We start from the raw sequence: 20,563 nt of genomic DNA on the forward strand, positions 1-20,563 counted from the left end.
ACAGCCTAAAAGTTGCCCAGATCATAGATACAGATATCTGTGGAAATAGTTGTCATGCACAGGGGTCAGGGCAAGGCCAATACAGAGGACATCACACAGATTAAGCCAACATACTATGACACCTCTCTATCTTGAGGTAATAGATTAAAGCCCTGTTAGAGCCCTTCATTACCTTCCTTTACTAATGAAAATATAGGTGTTCTTCATCAGTCCAGATACACATGCATCCTTTGATACCCACCTCCTGTGGTGGAGTCTGCAATTTAACTGGCCTGACAGAAAACCCTGACAGAGCTGTCGATCTCCTTCAGTAGATTGGTTAGCCATTGTGTGTTCCAACACGGCTTTGTGTGGTTTATTGGGTAACACCATAGTATACACTATTTAAACTGTGGATGCACAAAATATCTAAATAAGAAATACAGCAAGAAATACATAGGCTGCTCCTTATACAAAAGGTAGAATGAGACTAGATGCAACCAGGCATTCTTTGTCAGACAGCAGCACAAAAAACACCCCTCTTGTTCTCAAAACATCCCTGTCTTCTACAGTGATTTTTCTCCATATTACCTAGTTGTATTTATTGGCACTTTACACATCAGTTACATAGAAAAAAAACAAACAAACAATGTCCTAATTTAGGCCTTAAGTAGAATCAGCATTTCATCATTCGTACCAGACAAATACAAGCCATGCATAGGGTTTAGGATTGGATACTGAGATACAAGAGCTGCAGAAATCACAGGTCTCTGTAGTGTGTGTCCTCTCTGCCCCCCCCTTGGAGATTAATCCTGAAGACACATACACTAAAGAGTAAACACTTCACAGTTTAGTAAGTGGAGGCACAATTCATTACGAGAAACCAGAAGCTTCCAATGCTTTTTGGTGGTTAGAGTCATCCCTTTCTATTGCAATGCAAAAGCGACCAAATACCACATCATTAAAATGACCCTTTCAATTTATCCAATTCCTCTATTTAACTAATGCCATAGATATTAATTTGTGATGAATAAAGTTTATCTGCAGCCACACTCAAGTGTGCCCTTTATTTCAGAACATTTCTGCAACAGTAGGTTCACCAGCTGTACCCTGTTCCTGCCATCTCCTCGAACATATACTTCTTACTAGTAGGCACGCATCAGTAGAAGTTGCAGCACTGTACAAGCTATATCTCACCACCACTTTCGCTCATATTTTGGTTCAGCAGGTCATAATTCCACTGAACTGTAGAACAGGCTGGTTCTTCATTTTTATCAAGCATTTCCAGCATCACCTTACATTGCTCTTAGTTTTCGCTCTCTATTGCTGTCCCCAAACCCACAGAGTTCCCATTCTCCAAGAGTGTCTTGACTATTTAAGTAACTGAGTTAACAGTACTAGAGCACCCGCAATACCTTAGAGGGAACCAGGAAGAGTTTCATTTCTGCTACAGCAGCACCCTAGCAATTAGGAAGGAATGGAGCTCCAAATTTAGCAGACAGACAGTTACTATGCTCTGCATATAAATAAAAATAAAAAATCCACCCCTCCATCCATAGCGTTCACTATCAAAAGAAGCGCTAGCTATTTCATGCTGTTTTTATAAACCTCCAACAATCCTGCTGTATATGACTGTTCTTTAGCTGAAGTTAAAGCTGATTAGAGATTGCTTTGTGAGGTACAAATTCAGCTTCTAAAGAGCATTTTACCACATCAGTGTTAGTGCTTTTCAAAATTTTACCCTAAAAATATAAGTCCCATTTTCAAAAGCGATTGATGTGTGCCTAAGTTCCACTAAAAGCCAATGGTGAGTAGTTTGCGAGAAGAGGGAATGTTTCCAAGCTAACCAATTAGAGGAATTATGCCATCTTACTTGACAAGTGGGAGACTGATAAGTTCATAATGAAAAGCAAATCTGTTTTAAGTCTTCAGACAATCAAGGCTAGGGCACTACAAATCTAGTTAAACTAGGCTGCTATGGGGTTAACTGGACAAGTCAGATTGCCTGACAAGGATTCAGAAACTCAAAAGACCCCAGGATGCTTCTATTTCTTATTGTTGGGATTTTCAGAGGATCTTGACTTAGGCATCCAATTACAATTAAAATAAATTGGATTTAGGCATTTAAATCCCTTAGGCTCTTCTGGAAATCCCAGCCCTTACCTTCACTGAGAGCAAACTGATGTAACTAAAAGGAATATGGGATTACATTTTAAATGTTTCCCCTCTAAGAGAAGAGAAGGGTGTTCTGTTAATGGAATAATACTTTATTACCATTTATAAACAGGTTGCACTAATGCAACAAAATGGGATTGAGAAAAATATACACAAGGGGAATCTATTTGGCCACTTCATACTTGTTCTTTCAAAATAGTAGGGTCTATAAGTCAATCACGATGAAACACTGCATACTGGGAGATGTAGTTTCCACCTGTGTTAGAGAAAATGGAGCAGATTTCACCTGCCATTATTTAAGTTACAGTATCCAGCTCTAGGTCTACAAATTGCCAATGTGGCCCTGCCATCATCAGTTAAATCAAATCACTTGTTTTAAGTAGCAACTCTGGGATTTGAGTTGAACACATGGACTTCCTACAGAAAGCCTGATTTCCGCCTTGAATAATGAGAATATGGTAACTAGACTGGAATGCTAGAACATTAAATGTTATTGACACTAGGTATGCTTGTAAATTACGCAAGTAATAGACATAGTCAGATATTTATTGTGAACTCCAGTCACTATGCTTGTCTGTTTCAAGAGGATTTGTTCACAGAATAGGGAACTCACATCACACAGAAGGGAAGCACATGGACAGTGGTCACTTCCCATCCCTTCAGTATTAAGGAACAAGCCCTTGCTCTTCAGATGGCAAACATAGCAAGAAAAATCCAGTAATCTAGAGCAGCCCACTATCTTTCAATGAAGAAAAACAAAAGGTTGAACGGTCCAGTATGTCTTCTTGCTGCTTTGCAGGAAAAGTTTTCTTTGGCTTTATGGTTTATAGATCCACACTTCACATACGAGGAAGAAAAACCAACAATCACACATGTCACTGCTTCACCACCAGGTACAAGATGTTTTTCCCAAGACTACACGAGAGCTTCATTTGTCTCTAAGCAGATAAACCTCTAACAGTGCCTTCCAGCAAGGAATCAGAGAAACTGAAACAATATACTTTTCACATCTCCATTATGCAAGCATATCCAGGCCATAGACAGAGGAAAGTCTTGAGAAGAATGGTATGAAATTCTCTTCTCTACAGTTACACAGATTACAAAACCTAAAAAGATATACAATAGAAAGTGGCACCTTAGAGACTAACAAATTTATTTGGGCATGGGCTTTCATAGGCTAAGACCCACTTAATCGGATGCATGCAGTGGAAAATACAGTAGGAAGATATAGATATATACACAGAGAACCTGAAAAAATGGGTGTCGATATACCAACTGTAATGAGACAAATCAATTAAGGTGGGCTATTATCAGCAGGAGAAAAAAAAAGACTTTTGTAGTGATAATCAGGGTGGCCCATTTCAAACAGTTGACAAGAAGGTGTGAGTAACAGTAGGGGAAAAATTAGCATGGGGAAATAGTTTTTCCTTTGTGTAATGACCCATCCACTCCCATGGCTACCACTCTGAAACCTGTCACAATAGGAAGGGACATCCATTCCAAATACTGTTAAATGGGCGTCTTGCTAGGACATTACAGCCCTAGAATCCACTTCATTCCTTTTACCATTCAGGAAGAGGAATACACTCTTTCACCAAGCAAGCTAGATGCTTAAGATCAGCAACTAAGAGGTTCCCAAATTTTTTTCCGTGAAACCCATCTGTATAGCTGCAATAGACGCTGTGGCCCACTACTAACATGAGTCCATCATGGAGAGGGGCCCCACAGGACACGTGCAGCCCCTTGCCTCAGCAGGGACCAAGGCCAGCAAGAGAGCAAATCAGCCAAGCAGATGCCACAGCTAGCCCCCCACTGGACACCCTCGACAATCCGCTGAATGTCTTGAGCTCATCACGTGGCAGCCCTCCCCCAGTCACCCACTCAGCACCCTGGAACACCTCACAAGCTCCCCCTGCCCAGGAACAAAGGAAGGGCTTGGGGACCACCACTGCCGGGCAGAGGCAGGTGCTCGGGCCAGCCCAGACATTACCTTGATGGTCCCAATCACAACAATGTCAAGGCCTGGTTGGGCCATGGGGCTCATACTCCAGCTGGCCTGACAGCCCCAGATTGCAGAGTGAAGTTGCTTTGAGCAGGAACAGCCACGAACTCTTCAGCAACCCTGGGAGCCGCCACCTCTCAGGGCTGGCCCCTTGTCCTTTCCCTCTGCCCCCTGCCTGATGGCTGTGCTTCATCCTCTGCTGCCCGTCAGGGATGCTAGGTTCCTCCAGTCCTGGGCGGGCCCCCCACCCCCCCATCACTGGCTGCCACTCTGCCCATGTATACGGTTTGGGGGGGCATTGCTGCCCTCCCCCCCTCCCAACTCTGCATATGGTGGCCCACCCAAGACAGTCAGAGCCCACCTTTGGGATGTGGCCCACAGTTTGGGAACCCCGGAGCTAAAGGACACCTTTTCTCTAGTTTAAATTGACATTTTTTAACAAATGGGTCCAACTTCACAACTCAGTGGAATCTACTATAGCTGACAAGTTGAGAGTTGTCTGGTTTGGTTCTCTTCCATTCTTCACATTTAAAGAAATCAATTTGCTTTCCCCTCCTAACCTCTCAATCCCTAGAGGAAGATACTGTTTAGATGGCCTATGAATGCCCAGCTCCAGCAGCCAACCCCAGGCAGGGGATCCTTCTAACCAAGTATTGTCTTTACCTCCCACTCTCTCATGTCAAGGCAGGAAAAGTGGCACATGGTTGCAAGGTCATGCTCCTCACTTAAGGATCGTGGGAATGCTTAAGGAAGTGCTTGTTCCTGCTCTGCCAGCTGGAATTGTTTAATAGGCAGCTAGAAAACTAGGGAGAGGCCACACTAAATACCATCACTAAAGAAGTGACTCCTCAAGTAAGCGTTTTACCATGTGACTGGATTTTGGAATAAGTATATTGAGTAAAGTAATGTCCATACTGTCTGCAATTTGTGGATTAAGGGTCTGGACCCATCTGTTTGATAGCGATGAATTGTAATGAAGTTGTTTATTTAGCACAGGGCTTCTCAAGGGAGAGACCGCACGCACACGTGCAGACTAGCAAAAATGGTTACAGGTAAAGGCACAATGGTATCAATTATCCAGTGCAGATTAGAATACAGTGCATTGAGTCGACAGATCTGATTTTCCAGATTAAAGAGTGAAAGTAACCTAGCAAGGCAGTTAAGGAATACTGTTGTAGTTGGTCCACCCGTTTACTTAAGCTATATATATCCAAAAATGCACCATTTAAGACAGGGGTCTCCAACTTGCGGCCCCTGTGCCATCTGCAGCCCGTGAATCTCCCCAGTCTGGCCCATGGGGCTCCAGCAGTTTTGGGGCCAGGTCTCTCGCTTGGCCCCATCTGCCACCCCCAGGCGCTCTACAATGGCCCAGGGAGTGCAGCGGAGCCAAGTGGCATCTGCCTGCTCGCTCCACTGGCTGCTGGTCCCTCCCTCTGGCCCCAGGGCAGGGATGGACTGTGCCTCCATGCTCTGCCCCTGCCCCAAGCACCCCTGCGGCCAATGGAAAGCTGGGGGGTGGAAGCCCCCACCCTGCCCCACCTTGGAGCCCCAGGTAAGCACTGTGCCCCCCGACCCCCTCCCAGAGCTTGCACCCACACACCCCCTCCTGCCCCCAAACTCCCTCCCAGAGCCTGCACCCCAATCCCCTACCCCACCCAAACTCACTCCCAGAGCCTTAGGCAGGTGGGGGGGGGGGGTGGAGTTTTGGGGAGTGGGTTCTAGGTGGCATGAGTGACATCATTGGCTCGCTGGGAGGACTTGAAGACTGGCACTGGCCCTAAGGTAAACTGAGGTTCAGACCCCTTGATTTAATTCTCATTCCCTCTTAAGTTTAGATGCTTTGCCAGCAGACTTTGTAAATATTACAGGCTTGTTGCAAATGTTTCTTTCATCAAATCACATCAGCCACACTATCAGAGGCTCATTCACCTGTACATCTACCAATGTGATTTATGCCATCATATGCCAGCAATGCCCCTCTGCCATGTACACTGGCCAAACTAGACAGTCTCTATATAAAAGAATAAATGGACACAAATCAGACGTCAAGAATTATAACATTCAAAAACCAGTCAGAGAAAACTTCAATCTCCCTGGTCACTTGATTACAGACCTAAAAATCACTATACAACAACAACAAAAACTTCAAAAACAGACTCCAACGAGAGACTGCTGAATTGGAATTAATTTGCAAACTGGATACCATTAAATTAGGCTTGAATAAAGACTGGGAGTGGATGGGTCATTATACATAGTAAAACTATGTCCCCATGCTTATTCCCCCCCCCCCCCCACTGTTACTCACGCCTTCTTGTCAACTGTTGGAAATGGGCCATCCTGACCATCACTACAAAAGGTTTTTTTTCCCCCCTCCTGCTGATAATAGCTCACCTTAACTGATTACTCTCGTTATAGTTGGTATGGCAACACCCATTTTTTCATGTTCTCTGTGTATATATCTATATCTTCCTACTGTATTTTCCACTGCATGCATCCGATGAAGTGGGTTTTAGCCCACGAAAGCTTATGCTCAAATACATTTGTTAGTCTCTAAGGTGTCACAAGTACTCCTCGTTCTTTGTTTCTTTCAGTGTTTTCTATGCTGTCATGGCATTTCCCCTCTTAGGCCCAGGGGAAATGGCTTGGCCTTCCTTAATGTCACCACTTTAGAAACAAAGGGTTTCCGAGTCAGTTACCCATATTGACATCCTGCTGTCTAAGTGTCTTACATTTATGCACATTCCTATGGAGAAATAGCAGCATTTCGGTCACAAAAAAATCTTTGATCCTTTTGAAGTATGAAGAAAAAGGCTTTTCAAACAAGACGGACATGAAGGGTACAGGTGGAGAGAAAAGGTTTCATGTTTAGCCCATGAAAGTTTATGCCCAAATAAATTTGTTAGTCTAAGGTGCCACAAGTACTCCTTGTTTTATGTTAATTAAGGTTTCTGATCCAAGTCTTCATCATGTCATATCGCCTCTTAAAATTTGCCTTGTCCATTACATTTTGGCCACAGATAATATCAAAAAAGCACTAAGACTGAACCTCAAAATACGGCAGTTTTGAAATGGATATCAAAATGCTCTGATACCATTTTGCATTTGTTGCTGATCTGCTGTTAAAAAACCCTGCTTGTGTGTGTCAGAATTAAGAGGTGCATTGAACTAGGCAGGTTTTGTAGAGCCACCACTTTGTTTCAGAATTCCACTCCAGTTAAAGTGCATAGGGAAGCAAGCAAACTGCCTGTGATGTTTGCCTACACAGGTGCACGAACTGTGTTTAATGATGCTATAAATGGTGGTGGTAGCGGCACATGTACCCTTCAGATGGTGAGGAAAGTTGCTTTTATTATCCTTTTTTACATTAGTGAATTGGCAAGTGAGACTCCAAGGGCTGCTCATGGACACCGTGAAAGTGGAAAATCTTCACAACCTCTGTATGAAGAGGAGAAAGGCGTTCTCTGGGGACCACCAATATATGATGTGTGTCAATCTGATTATTCTATATTTGACCAGGGGCAGAGTTTAGGAAATCTAAACAAGCTTATTTCCATACTTTCCATCTTCCCTGGATTTCCATTTTCACTTAAGAGAAAATAAAGTTAGACATTAACAGGAATCACATCTTAAAGATTGTCTAGAAATCTAGAGAACTCATCTTTAAATACTGGGAGGTACATAAACTCCTACTCAATACTCACTGAGTGGTGATTAGTCACTATCTCGCCCCCCCCCCCCCCATATGGGGGCTGCAAATTGAGTCAAGCTCTTTGAGGTTGCAGGACTTAATGAGTTTAGTATTTCCTGGATGAAGTACAAATAGTAGAAGACTGCCTCATGTCAAGTAATGACTCCTGTGGAGGAGGAGGGGGTGCTGAGGAAAATTCTAAATGAAGTTTTATTACAACTCAAATCACTGAAGGATTTAGCAATCATAGGAACCTCAAAGACATTATTGAGAACATTAGGTTAGATTAAAGCTCCTTTAATAAGTTTCCTGTAAAGATGTTTTGCTATCTAGGATCTTCTCCTGAGAATCTGTTTTAAGTGCTGTCTTACAGAAGAGAATGCCAATAATAAATTTAAGTCTATAGAAGTAGTTAATGTTTGTTTAGTTTCCTTCTGTATCCGGTATTCTTTTCAGTCTTCCCCTGTCACCCTGCTTATTTCCAGAATAGAAGCCCTCTGCCAAGACTCACATTCATTGAAGTTGCAATGAAGTAACTATCAAAAATGTAATGCCTGCTAAATCCTACTGCTATATTCAGAAATACCATTCACCCTGTCTTTATTGGTATTTATGCCACCATTAGGACCCCATGTATACAAAAACAGGGTCAGAAAAAGGAGTCTCACTGCAGTCATAAGTGAGGATGCAGATTGCACAGATCACATTGCACAAAAAGCATTATGGTTTCCCTGATTCTTTTGAAAGAGATTTTACCCTCAACAGCAATTTGACCAACACCACTTAATATTTGGCAAGGATACAGTAAGTTGCTAGTATCCTAGAATCAGCAAGAGTTACTTAAGAACAAACAACCCTGCATCAGTAAACTCCAGCTCTAATGCAGCTGTTCAGGCTTTGCAGCAAGATGTGCATTGGCAGCTTCCCAAGCATGAGCACTATACCTAATTTGCATTATAATTTACATACAGTTTTAAATCGGAGACAAATGCGGGTATTTGTAGAGCCAAGACGTGCACTTGCAGACCTCAAAGCATCAATGGAAAAACCGGTTTCAGAGTAACAGCCGTGTTAGTCTGTATTCGCAAAAAGAAAAGGAGTACTTGTGGCACCTTAGAGACTAATCAATTTATTTGAGCATGAGCTTTCGTGTGAGCTGTAGCTCACGAAAGCTCATGCTCAAATAAATTGGTTAGTCTCTAAGGTGCCACAAGTACTCCTTTTCTAATGGCAAAACTGTTAACACTTCTCAGAAATCAGCTTAATGAATTGTCTGATTTAGCTTTTAGGTGGTCACTCAGTATGGAATGTAGACTTCAGTTCGCTCCATGAAGAAATGAAAGACTGTTCAAATGTTTTCGAAGAAAATTGCACAGATGGCTACAGTAGAACCTCAGAGTTACAAACAACTTCCATTCCTCAGGCGTTTGTAACTCCGAACAAAGTGTTATGGCTGTTCTTTCAAAAGTTTAAACTGGACATTGGCTTAATACAGCTTTGAAACTTTATTATGCAGAAGAACAATGATGCTTTTAACCATCTTAATTTAAGGGAACTCTTTCTGTGCTTGTTTCATTTACCTTGTCAACTTTTTTTTTTTAAAAAACTTTCCTCTTTAGTAGTTTATGTTTAACAGTTCTGTACTTATTTGCCCCCCTCATTTTTTTTTTTTTGGAGGGGGGGGTGAGGGGTTCCTGCTGCTGCCTGATTGCATACTTCTGGTTCCAAATGAGGTGTGTGGTTGACCACTCAGTTCATAACTCAGGTGTCTGTAACTCTGAGGTTCTACTATATCTTCCATAAGTAAATGCCATTACCTGCATGTACAGAAAGTCAAAAGGTGCATTCACAAGATTTGGAGACCAGCCCACTGCAAGTCAAATTAGTTGAGCTTTGGTCTGTGCCTCTTCAGATTCAGAAAGTAGGTTGACAGATGCACTTTGAGTTCTATCCCTTTGACAGACTAATCTTTTATTTAAGAACCTAAGGGCTTCTGAGAAATCTGAAAGGTGTTAGGTCTGCAGACACGGACATGCCACCTGTGGGGAGGCAAAAGATACCTACAGTACCTCCACAGGCTGCACAGCACTGGTTGTTTGCTTAACTCTGCTTTCATGCCTCCTGCCAGTTAGGCTACATTATTGCTGAGCATGAACAGAATTAGTCTATTCAAACAAAAAAAAAAAAAAACCAGAGTTAATTTCAGTCCTCTATTGTAAAAAGCCTCCAATCTAGCTACCAGAGAAGCAATTATTTGGGCTACCTATGTCAGCGCGAAGTAGTAGGCTTTCCCTAATTTAATCCCTTCCGATAAACAGGCCTTTTACACTGCACTAATTTTCTAAACTAGACTATAGAGCCTATGATAGGACACTCCTAGTATAGGCATAATAGCAACTGAGGGGCAGGGCAGAGAAATACTGCTTTAGGAGATCTTTGGGTGATCTGAAAGTGACAGAAATAGCTTGGATTTCACTCAGACTCAGCTGCATCCTGTAATGAAACTGGTTAACTATTTGGCTGCACAGTCCCCCTCCAGCTGGATACACCTGGTAGGTCAGTAAATTGGTTTCACTGGAATATCAATTCACCATTCACAATTTTGCTCAAGGTGCCTAGATACCAAGCAAGTATTCATAATTGCAATACAGAAGCAAGATTGATGAAGTACTTAACAGCAAAAAGGCCTTAAAATGGTTTGGTTTTGTTAGAAGCCAAATTTTAAATAAATAGTTACAGGAACCTAAGATACAAATTGCACCTCATTCAAAATTAAACATAGAAGTCGCTAGTTGCACAGAGACATCACCAGGCAGAAAGTTGGTTTGGTCATACATGTCCATGAGACACCCCAAGTGACCACACTTTATCCAGCAGTACTGTCATTTTGACAGTCATATTGAGAAAGTTTAAGTCTTCAACAGTTTTCAAACGCAATGATTCATTCTAGAGAGTTTCTAGGAGTATTCTTACATGTGTGCCACAAATACCTCACGAAGAACTATAATAATGTTTATCAGTCTAGTTATGCCACTAGTCCCATCATATTCAAGTACAATTTGATTGGGACCAAACCATGTTTCTGTGACACACTGCAATACGTGCGGAGTACAGAACTAGCCCAGTTCCTAACACATTTCAGCTCCATTTACGCTGTAAAGCTCCTTTCCCCAATCCCCCTATGATATAGTGTGTATATACTAGGGATGTAAATATCATTTAAAAAGTTAACTATTAAAAATATGTCATTTAAACGGTTAGCCCATTAAGGGGCTGGCTGGCGTGGGGCTCCTGGGACCAGCCATCCAGTGCGTGGTTAATGGTTAAGGCGGGTTAACCAGTAAGATTAATACTTACCGGTTCACCTTTTACATCCCTAATGCAAACTGGCCTTTTAATCCTCCATTGTGGACTGAGCCTAGATCTATCCAAACTAGGTTTTAAGAGTAGCCCAGAAGATCATTTTAAGAACTATTGTGTTCTCTCCACAGACTTGTCTAACACAGCCTAGGCAATTTTAAATGCCAACACCATTTAATCCCCAATGTAGATAAATCAGTTTCCAAAGCAACATTTCTGAAAAAGGCAAGGTGTTAGAAAACTCTACTTATCTTCAAGGACCAGGAATACTCAACGAACAGGTGGTTTATTTATTTTAAAAGTTGCAGATCTGTTCTCTAGGTTGCAAGTCAAGTGACTTCAAGTCTGTTCACCCCATTTGAGCTCTGGATTAATATTTTCCAGCTTTGTTGTGCCAACACCAAAGGTTTTGTGTTTTTAAGTTAAATGATACACTCTACCTCTCAACTAGCCTGTCTTTTTAATCCTAGCCAACTCTCAGGGCTCACAGGTAAAAGACACATTTGCCTCTCCCTTTTTAAAATGACGTATTGGAGAAGAACTACTGTTAAGAGAATTTCAGCCAAAGGAATGTTTACTGCCATCTCTGTAAAATAAGTAATATTCAGTGGTTTCTGTTAAACTGTAGAACTCCCAATTCCTCCACGGCAACAAGATGCCATGGAGGTTAGCTTTTCAGGCAATTAGGGAGGGAAGGTGCTCAACCAGAGTACTGCATGAAAATTCCATTAACTTTACCATATCCCCAGTAGTCTATTCCCTACCTCTAATATAATTTCTCCATGGCATCCATTCAAGTATTCTGCCAGATACTATCAAGGGCCATTTTTAAACACCACTTACAAGTATGCTATCCATTTCCCAACCCCTCTCACCAGCCCACCTCGCTACATTTTCTTGTATATTCTGGATTGGCAGTACAATTAAGTAAGGAGGGTTCAGGATACTCTTGGTTGCTGATAGTTTTCAGGCTTATTAGATAGGAAGGTGAAAAATGGCAAGCTAAGTTGAAAGTACTCCAGACCAGACTCCTGGCCCTTGACTTCTTTCATCTACGTGTCGCACAACCTGAGAAAAATAGCCCAGGTGGTTTTCATTATCAGCTCTGACACTTGGCATCATACTCAATGTATGTGTTTAGAGCAATATGCTGTTATATTGATATTGTAGGTGGGACTTCAACCTAGATGAAAGAGCAAGGGTTGGATGTCCACTTGAAGGATCTCAGATGGAAAAGAAAAATTGTTGGACTGCAAGTTTAAGCAGAAGCTTGTTTTCAAGTAAGTGTGGAACTGCTGTATGATTTTTATCCTTGATTCAGTGGAATCCAGAATAAAAGGAGATACTTTGGGGCACTGGGTCCAAGTCATGTTGCTGTCCAGTGAGTGTCCCACTTGGCTGATAAACTCTTGTTGGGAGAAACAATCTGTTATTGATAGATTGTCAATGTTTCTCTTTAGAAGGGCCTGTGCTAAAGAAGCCATCTCCATTATTGTTCTGCTCTGATCGCTCAAGGAAGATAAGATTATGGAAAAGTAGTTTGACATTACCTGGAGCACTGAGATTGCCTTCAGCCATTTCACTGGGATATAGGCCTGGATATGGTGAAGAGATTGGCTAACAAGACTTGCACAATGTGTTAAACAAAGATCAAGTGTTCATGGTATTATTAGGAGGTTCGGGGCTTTTGATTCCACACAGACCATACAATGCAACACATAGGTTGATATTAACAGTGAGAAGCCAGGTGCTCAAGTAGCTCTATTCTTCTGAGAGGAGCTATAGGGAATAGGATTGGTAAATTGCATGCTGGCTCCAAGGGCCCTCGTATGGGAAACTAGTCTGCCAACCCTCCTGTTAAGACGAGAGGAAGTGGTTCAGATTTCACTGCCATCAGTCTACTGATGTCAATCTGAAATGCTGAGCGTGTTGAATGTCAGTGCTATCTGGCTTAGTTCAATCTAGGTGAAACAGAGGTAAGGATGGTAGTGTCTAATGCGGCAACCAAAGATAACCATTCCTTCATTTAAGCTCAGTAAGAGCTGTGATTTAATTGCTGTCATCTGGTGCCAAGAAGAGTCCTATAAACAGGAAAAAGTAATCACTGCAAAAAGTAATCATTGCCCAATAAATACAGCATTAAGATTAAAGCCTGTATACAATCAATTAACATTGAGAAATGGCTGGCCACCTGCCCTCACAGTGGTACACTGGAGTTTGCTATCTAGGGGGTCTACTGGATCCCTGATGGTTTCTTCATGGCTAAGTGCAGTATGCAAATCTCCACCTTTGCTTGGTAGGGATTAGTCTTTAAGACATGTAACTCCCACCAGTTATTCAGACCTTGTTAATTTCAGATTGGATTACTGCAATGCACTTTATATGCAGCAGCCACTTGTAAAATGTAGCTAAGACAGTTGGTGGAGTCTCAAGCTTGGAAACAGCATCAGCTTCCACTTAATTTCCTGGTGAAATTCAAGCTGTTTGTATTGGTTTAAGTCACATATCTGGAGATATCACTCTCCTTGTAGTGCAGCTCATTGGGGATAAACTGAATCCCTAGATTAGAAAGTCTGAGGGCATTTGACTCTGGAATTCCCTGGACACGAAGAATCCAAGGCTTTTTCTAAGGTGGGTTAAGAACCAAGGGGTTAAATCTGTGTGTGTGGTTGTTTTAGTGGGATTTATTTAACTTGACACGTTGCTTATTTAAGCAGTATTATTAGCAGGCCTAGAGATGCACGTATTCAATATCTACTAAAAAGAAAAGGAGTCTCTAAGGTGCCACAAGTACTAACAAATTTATTTGAGCATAAGCTTTCATGAGCTTCATCATGCATCCGATGAAGTGAGCTGTAGCTCACGAAAGCTTATGCTCAAATAAATTTGTTAGTCTCTGAGGTGCCACAAGTACTCCTTCTCTTTTTGTGGATACAGACTAATATGGCTGCTACTCTGAAACCTGTCAATATCTACTGTATATTATGTGTCTGGTGCCTCTTTACTACTACTTTAAGGAATGAACTTCAGAGTGGGAATACTTCAATCTTCCAAATCAGTTTAACATCTGCCAATATTTTAAATTTGTACAAGTTCAACAGGAGGTTCTCAATTGCCTGTCCAGTCAGAGCCGAGGAGCACACAGAAAGGAAGAGGAGAAAAGCAAAGCTAAATTCCCACAGTGCAGTCACACATGCACTGGGAGTATGTTTTGGAAAAAAATGTTATTTTTCTTGACCTTGTCATAATCACTACGATTTCTGTACCAATGTTTATCTTTGGAATACTAGAAGGGATGTTTATTTATAAAACTTGCTATTAAACATGACAATGTAATTTAATTGCTGTCATCTGGTGCCAAGAAGAGTCCTATAAACAGGAAAGTTTCTGCAAAAAGTAATCACTGCCCAATAAATACAGCATTAAGATTTAATTGATTGCATACAAGCATTACATTGAGAAATGGCTGGCCACCTGTCCTCTCCCCGACTTCCCTCCATTGCCACTTTTCCCATTTTATTCTTTTAGGTACTTGCACTTCAGCCTGACACCTTTTCAAACAGTTCCAGCAATTTTCAAAAATAGGTAAATTAAGAACTTTTAATAAACTGGTTAAGTGTTGATTTCATCCAGGATGGAGCAATGTGAATCACTGATTTTAAAGCACAATTTAAGTTGTGGGTTTTTTAAATGCACTGATTTGAAATCAGGCCAAAGCTTTTTAAAACTAAATTTGAAAAATTATACTAATACATTTTAATCTAAAGTTGCAACAAAGTGCTCATTTTGTTAGATGCTTCTGCTAGTTCGAAGTCATGAATTTTGTAAGAGTGCTATAGCTAAAGTCAAAAACAAAAAAGACTAAAAAAAGTTAAGGCCCTGATCCAAACACTTAACCAGATAAATAACTGTATTCAGGCCAGTCCTTGCCTACAGACAGCCCCCCAACCTGAGCAAATACTCACCAGCAACCACACACCACACAACAGAACCACTAACCCAGGAACCTATCCTTGCAACAAAGCCCGTTGCCAACTGTGCCCACATATCTATTCAGGGGACACCATCATAGGACACACATCAGCCACACTATCAGAGGCTCGTTCACCTGCACATCTGCCAATGTGATATATGCCATCATGTGCCAGCAATGCTCCTCTGCCATGTACATTGGCCAAACTGGACAGTCTCTACGTAAAAGAATAAATGGACACAAATCAGATGTCAAGAATTATAACATTCAAAAACCAGTCGGAGAACACTCCAATCTCTCTGGTCACTCGATCTCAGACCTAAAGGTCGCAATATTAGAACAAAAAGACTTCAGAAAACAGACTCCAAAGAGAGACTGCTGAATTGGAATTAATTTGCAAACTGGATACAATTAACTTAGGCTTGAATAGAGACTGGGAGTGGATGGGTCATTACACAAAGTAAAACTATTTCCCCATGCTTATTTCCCCCCCTCCCCCCGTTACTCACGCCTATCTCTCCTCCTCCGCCCCGCTCCCCAGACATTCCTGTTAACTGCTGGAAATGGCCCACCTTGATTTTCTCCCCCTCCACCCCGCTCTCCTGCTGGTAATAGCTCATCTTAAGTGATCTCTCTCCTTACAATGTGTATGACACTCATTTTTTCCCTGTTGTGTGTATATAAATCTCCTCACTGTATTTTCCACTGAATGCATTCGATGAAGTGAGCTGTAGCTCACGAAAACTTATGCTCAAATAAATTGGTTAGTCTCTAAGGTGCCACTAGTACTCCTTTTCTTTTTGCGAATACAGACTAACACGGCTGCGACTCTGAAACCTGTATTCATATAAGTGGTCCCATTGACTTTTGAGATTAAGTCAGCAATTTTTCAGACTTAATCTCACTCTATAGGAGTAGATCTGTAGGGGTGGGGGTGGATGTTAAGATAAACAGGACACTATACCTCCTAATCCTCTTGCCCACTCTTTTTTGCTTTTCATACTGCCCCATGTGCATTGAACAATTGCTCATTTCTTGTCCATCAAGCACTCATCCTCATCCCTTCAAATCTCTGATTAAAACCCACTTCTTCTAGGAATCCTTCACACTCTCACTTAACTGTTGCCCTATGTATTATCAGATGTAAGCTCTTTGGGTAGGGAACACATCTAAACTGCCATGAAAATTTAAGAAACAAGGTGGGTGAGGTAGTATCTTACACTGGACCAACTTCTAATATCCTGGGACAACATGGTTACAACAACACTGCAAACAATTAAAATGTATTGCCGTTAGCCAGTGCATCCAGGTCTCACACACCGAATTCATAGGTATTATGTGCATGATATGAATTGAGTATTGAGTAAACATGCTAAATTGTATTACTCTTACTCTTGCTCATTTACGCAAAGTATCCCACAATACTTTGTGACAGTACAACTCAGTATTTGGCCTAGGCGGATAGGAAATCTGTAAGATAAAATTCATTAATGCTTTACCCTGCTGTGTGTGTGTGAAGTGCCTTCCAGTCTGGAAGTATGTATGTTTGAAAACAAGAGATAGAAGGTGTACATCAGGTACCAGAAAAACGAGGCAATTGGGAAATAGTCTTGCATGATGTAAAAAGTGATATCTAACTTGAAAACAGGCACCCTATATGTAAGTGGTTTTAGGGGTATAACCCGGGAGCACAACTTCCGTGTAAGATAAAAACTGAACATGCTGTGAGAATCTGCTTCCTGGGATGGGTTACCTGTATTAACTCTCTTTCCTGTACTGTTTTGTCTTCAGACAAATTTGGCTCAGCTTGGTTATTTAGTCTCTTGAACATTAATACCAATCAACTGGCTACACATTTTAACCAATGCAGCACGATATAAATACTGGATATCATTGCCAGAACTCCATTTGCACACCTTCAACGTTACTCCACTGTGCAGCACTCTACCAGCATCCGTTAGACCTTCACAGTGGTCCAGGACAACAGACCTTGGAAATTAAATCTGTTTCTCCGAGTCAACTAGAGAACAAATGGTCATCACAACAATTTTGGAAGTATCTTCTACACAGAACATGGAACATTTTGCTAACTGCTAAAGGATATCTGTTCTGCAAATCTCAGACACATCAGCCACACTGAACTTAAGGCAAAGGTAGACCAGAATGCCATCTTGAGACTGTTCTTTTTGAAAAACAGTATTTAGAACACCTGCAAATGCTTTATATATTTGTTAGGCTTTGGTAAGAGCTAGCAGAAATCTATCAAAAAAACAAGTTGTTTTAGTTAGGAGTATTTTGGTAAGGAACAGCTGTCATCTATAAAAAGAAACCAAAGGCTGCAAGAGAGTGGGCTTTAGGAAGTCTCCTGAGAACAAAGCTATCTTTCAGAGTGTTGCCTTCTAGGAACCACAATTGTTAACACTTGTCAGATGCATTAAGTATATTATAGCCACGGCTGTCAGCACCACCAGTATTAAGGCTGCCTGACACTTTTCCATTATAAGACCCTGTTTTCAGTTGCTTATAAAAACTTTGCCAAACTAACCAGTTGGGCTGAAGTTTTCCATAGTGGTTGCCTGCCTCAGGCTAAATTTTTTTTTTATGAAAGTTGTAGCCAGAATAGTTCAGCTATTTCTGAGAACAGGATTAGAGAAAAATAAGTTTCACCCATATTAAATTCGGGTGACCTTGTTCACCCATGTTAAATTCAGGCAACCTTAATTTTTGCATTTCTTAATTTGAGGGTTTGAATTTGTAAGCCTAACAGTATCTTAACATAGTATTTTCATATTACACCTCTCTATTGTATTTCTCTCCATTCTTTCTAAGGTCTGGTCTACGCTAAATGTTAGATCAACCCAACTACATTATGTCACTCAAGGTGTGACCTTTCACACTTCTGAATGACTTAATTTAGCCAACCTAACCCACACTGTGGTCAGAGCTATGTTGACAGAACTCTTCCATCTACCTAGCTATCACTGACACCCCCTTATTCAACATGGTCATGTCATTGGGATATGGGGGCGGGGCGGGGGGGGGAGTTATAGCTCAGTGGTTTGAGCATGGGCCTGCTAAACCCAGGGTTGAGAGTTCATTCCTTGAGGGGGCCATTTAGGGATCTGGGGCAAAAAAAAAAATAAAATAAAGCTGGGGCTTGGTCCTGCTTTGAGCAGGGCATTGGACTAGATCTCCTGAGGTCCCTTCCAACTCTGATAGTCTATATGTTTTGTACAAAGTATGCCTTGTGATGTATTCTAAAAAGTCTTGATCTCCTAGACATTAGATCTCATTGGATTGTATGTGCTATCATCATATGTGAAGTTATGAAGTTTGGCTGTGTGTGTTACTGAAACATGTGGCGAGGCTGAAAACACCCACAAGCAGCCTTTCAGGTACAACAGTAAAAAGGCCAAACAACGTGAATGGCTTATTGAAGAAATGCACACAAGCACAAGGATTACCCCAGGAACTGTGTATAACAACAGAAACTTCTCAGAGATAGCACTACACAATGGGAACTGTTGGACCCAGGTCAAAGCAAGAGAGCTTTCCAGCAAGTGAGAAGATATAAAATGGGAAAGGACATCATGATGTCACCTCACTCTGCCTACAACACACCTGGAAACACCTGAGGAACAAAGACTTAACTGGTGGAAGTGATGCTCCCAGGCTAAAGGGATTTCTAGCCTGTGTATGAAAACCTGGGAAGCCCAAGTTGCGAAGCAAAGGTAGTTTGTACACCTCTACCCCGATATAACAGTGGAGTGGCGGCAGCACGCTCTGGGGAGGAGATGGAGGCGAGCTGGGTTGGGGAATGGTTCCTCTGTGCCTGCCCCGCCACTTGCTGCGGCCCTCCCACCCCAGCTCATCTCCGCTCTGCCTCCTCCCACGAGCTCGCCGCAGCTCCACTTCTCCCCCCTCCCAGGCTTGCTGCACTAATGAGCTGAGGGGAAATCTCAGCTTTGTAACCACAAGTGTGCACAGTCCTCTTCACATTGAGGGAGAGGCAGATCAAGTGTTAAACCCACATACTGGCCAGATTTGATCAGGGCAGGACAGTACTGCTCTGGGGTCCTAGGCTGGAAGGCTAGCGGTTACCCAGTTGCAGTTACATGCGGGCCCTCTGTGTCCCTACCTCTGTGAAAGCTGGTGAAAGTGCAAGCTTGGAGGGCTTTGCAGCTTGTCACAGCAATACAGTGTGAGCAGGAGCCCAGGCTGGTGGGTCAGGGGGTTCAGTGGTAGCCCAGTTCCAGGTGGCACCCCAGGGGGAACCCACCACAACCGCCTATCAGGGAGGTGGATTATCTAAGCCAATGGGAGAACCGCTCCGATCAGCGTAAACAGCATCTACTCTGAAGCGCTGTAGCATTTCTAATATAGACACGCCCTAACCCTTCTCTCCCCCCCCCCCCCCCCAGGATCAGATTTGTGGCATTGCCTTTGTACAGAATGGCTGACCAGCAAGAGCATTAGCTCAAAACCTGAAATATCCTAAGACAGTTTAGCTCCACTACTGTTGAAGATGTGCCACATGCTGTGTACAGATGTATAAGACTGATCTCATGCCATTATTGGGGCAAGTAGCTGTGAAGAGGTGTAATCTAGATCAGTGATTTTCAAAAACTTTCAACATATGTACTTTTTTTTGGGGAGGGGGGGCGGTGTTAAGAGATTGCTTTGTGACTTCGTAGTCATTATAGACAGCTCAGCGAATACCTCTTCAGTCAAAAAAGCAAACATGTTAAGGATGCAGAAAGAATGGGATGAGAAGATGGAAAACTATAATGCCGTTATATAAATCCACAGTGTAACCTCATCTGGAATACAGCATACAGTACTAGTCACTCCATCTTAAAAGGGATATTGCAGAACTAAATGGGGCTCAGAGAATGGTCTGGAAAAAACCTCACATGCAGAGACTGAAAAGATTGGGATTGTTTACTTTAGCAAGAACACTAACAAAACACAAAATATGTAAAATGAATGTAGAGGGGAAAAAAAAAAAAAAACAGGAGCATCTGTTTTCCCTGTCTCATAACACAGGAACAAGGGGACAGTGAAATTAAAAGGTAGCAAATTCAGCACGGATAAGGACACTCATGGGTAATTAGACTGTGGAACTCATTGCCACAGGAAGTCATTGGTAAGTTTGTCTTCAAAATTCAAAGAGAGTCTGGACATTTATATGGATAACAAGGACACCCCGAGTTATAAGATCAAATGCTAAATTCTGGAAAGGATATTAAACCCCGAAACAAGAGGTTTAAGCTAATCTCTAACTGTTAGAGCTCCAGCTGAGACCTTATGTGAGGAAGAGCTCTGTGTAGCTCAAAAACTTATCTCCTTAACCAACAGAAATTGCTCCTCCCACTTTGTCTCCCAC

At 42.0% G+C, this 20,563-nt stretch overlaps 1 protein-coding gene across 2 annotated transcripts in view; it reads right to left on the reverse strand.

Moving 5' to 3' along the window:
• CAPZB (capping actin protein of muscle Z-line subunit beta) overlaps positions 1-20,563 on the reverse strand; it is a 109,900-nt gene that overhangs the window by 79,955 nt on the left and 9,382 nt on the right. The window lies entirely within an intron of this gene.

The sequence above is a fragment of the Natator depressus genome, chromosome 18 (genome assembly GCF_965152275.1).
Source record: "Natator depressus isolate rNatDep1 chromosome 18, rNatDep2.hap1, whole genome shotgun sequence".
NCBI lineage: Eukaryota > Metazoa > Chordata > Testudines > Cheloniidae > Natator > Natator depressus.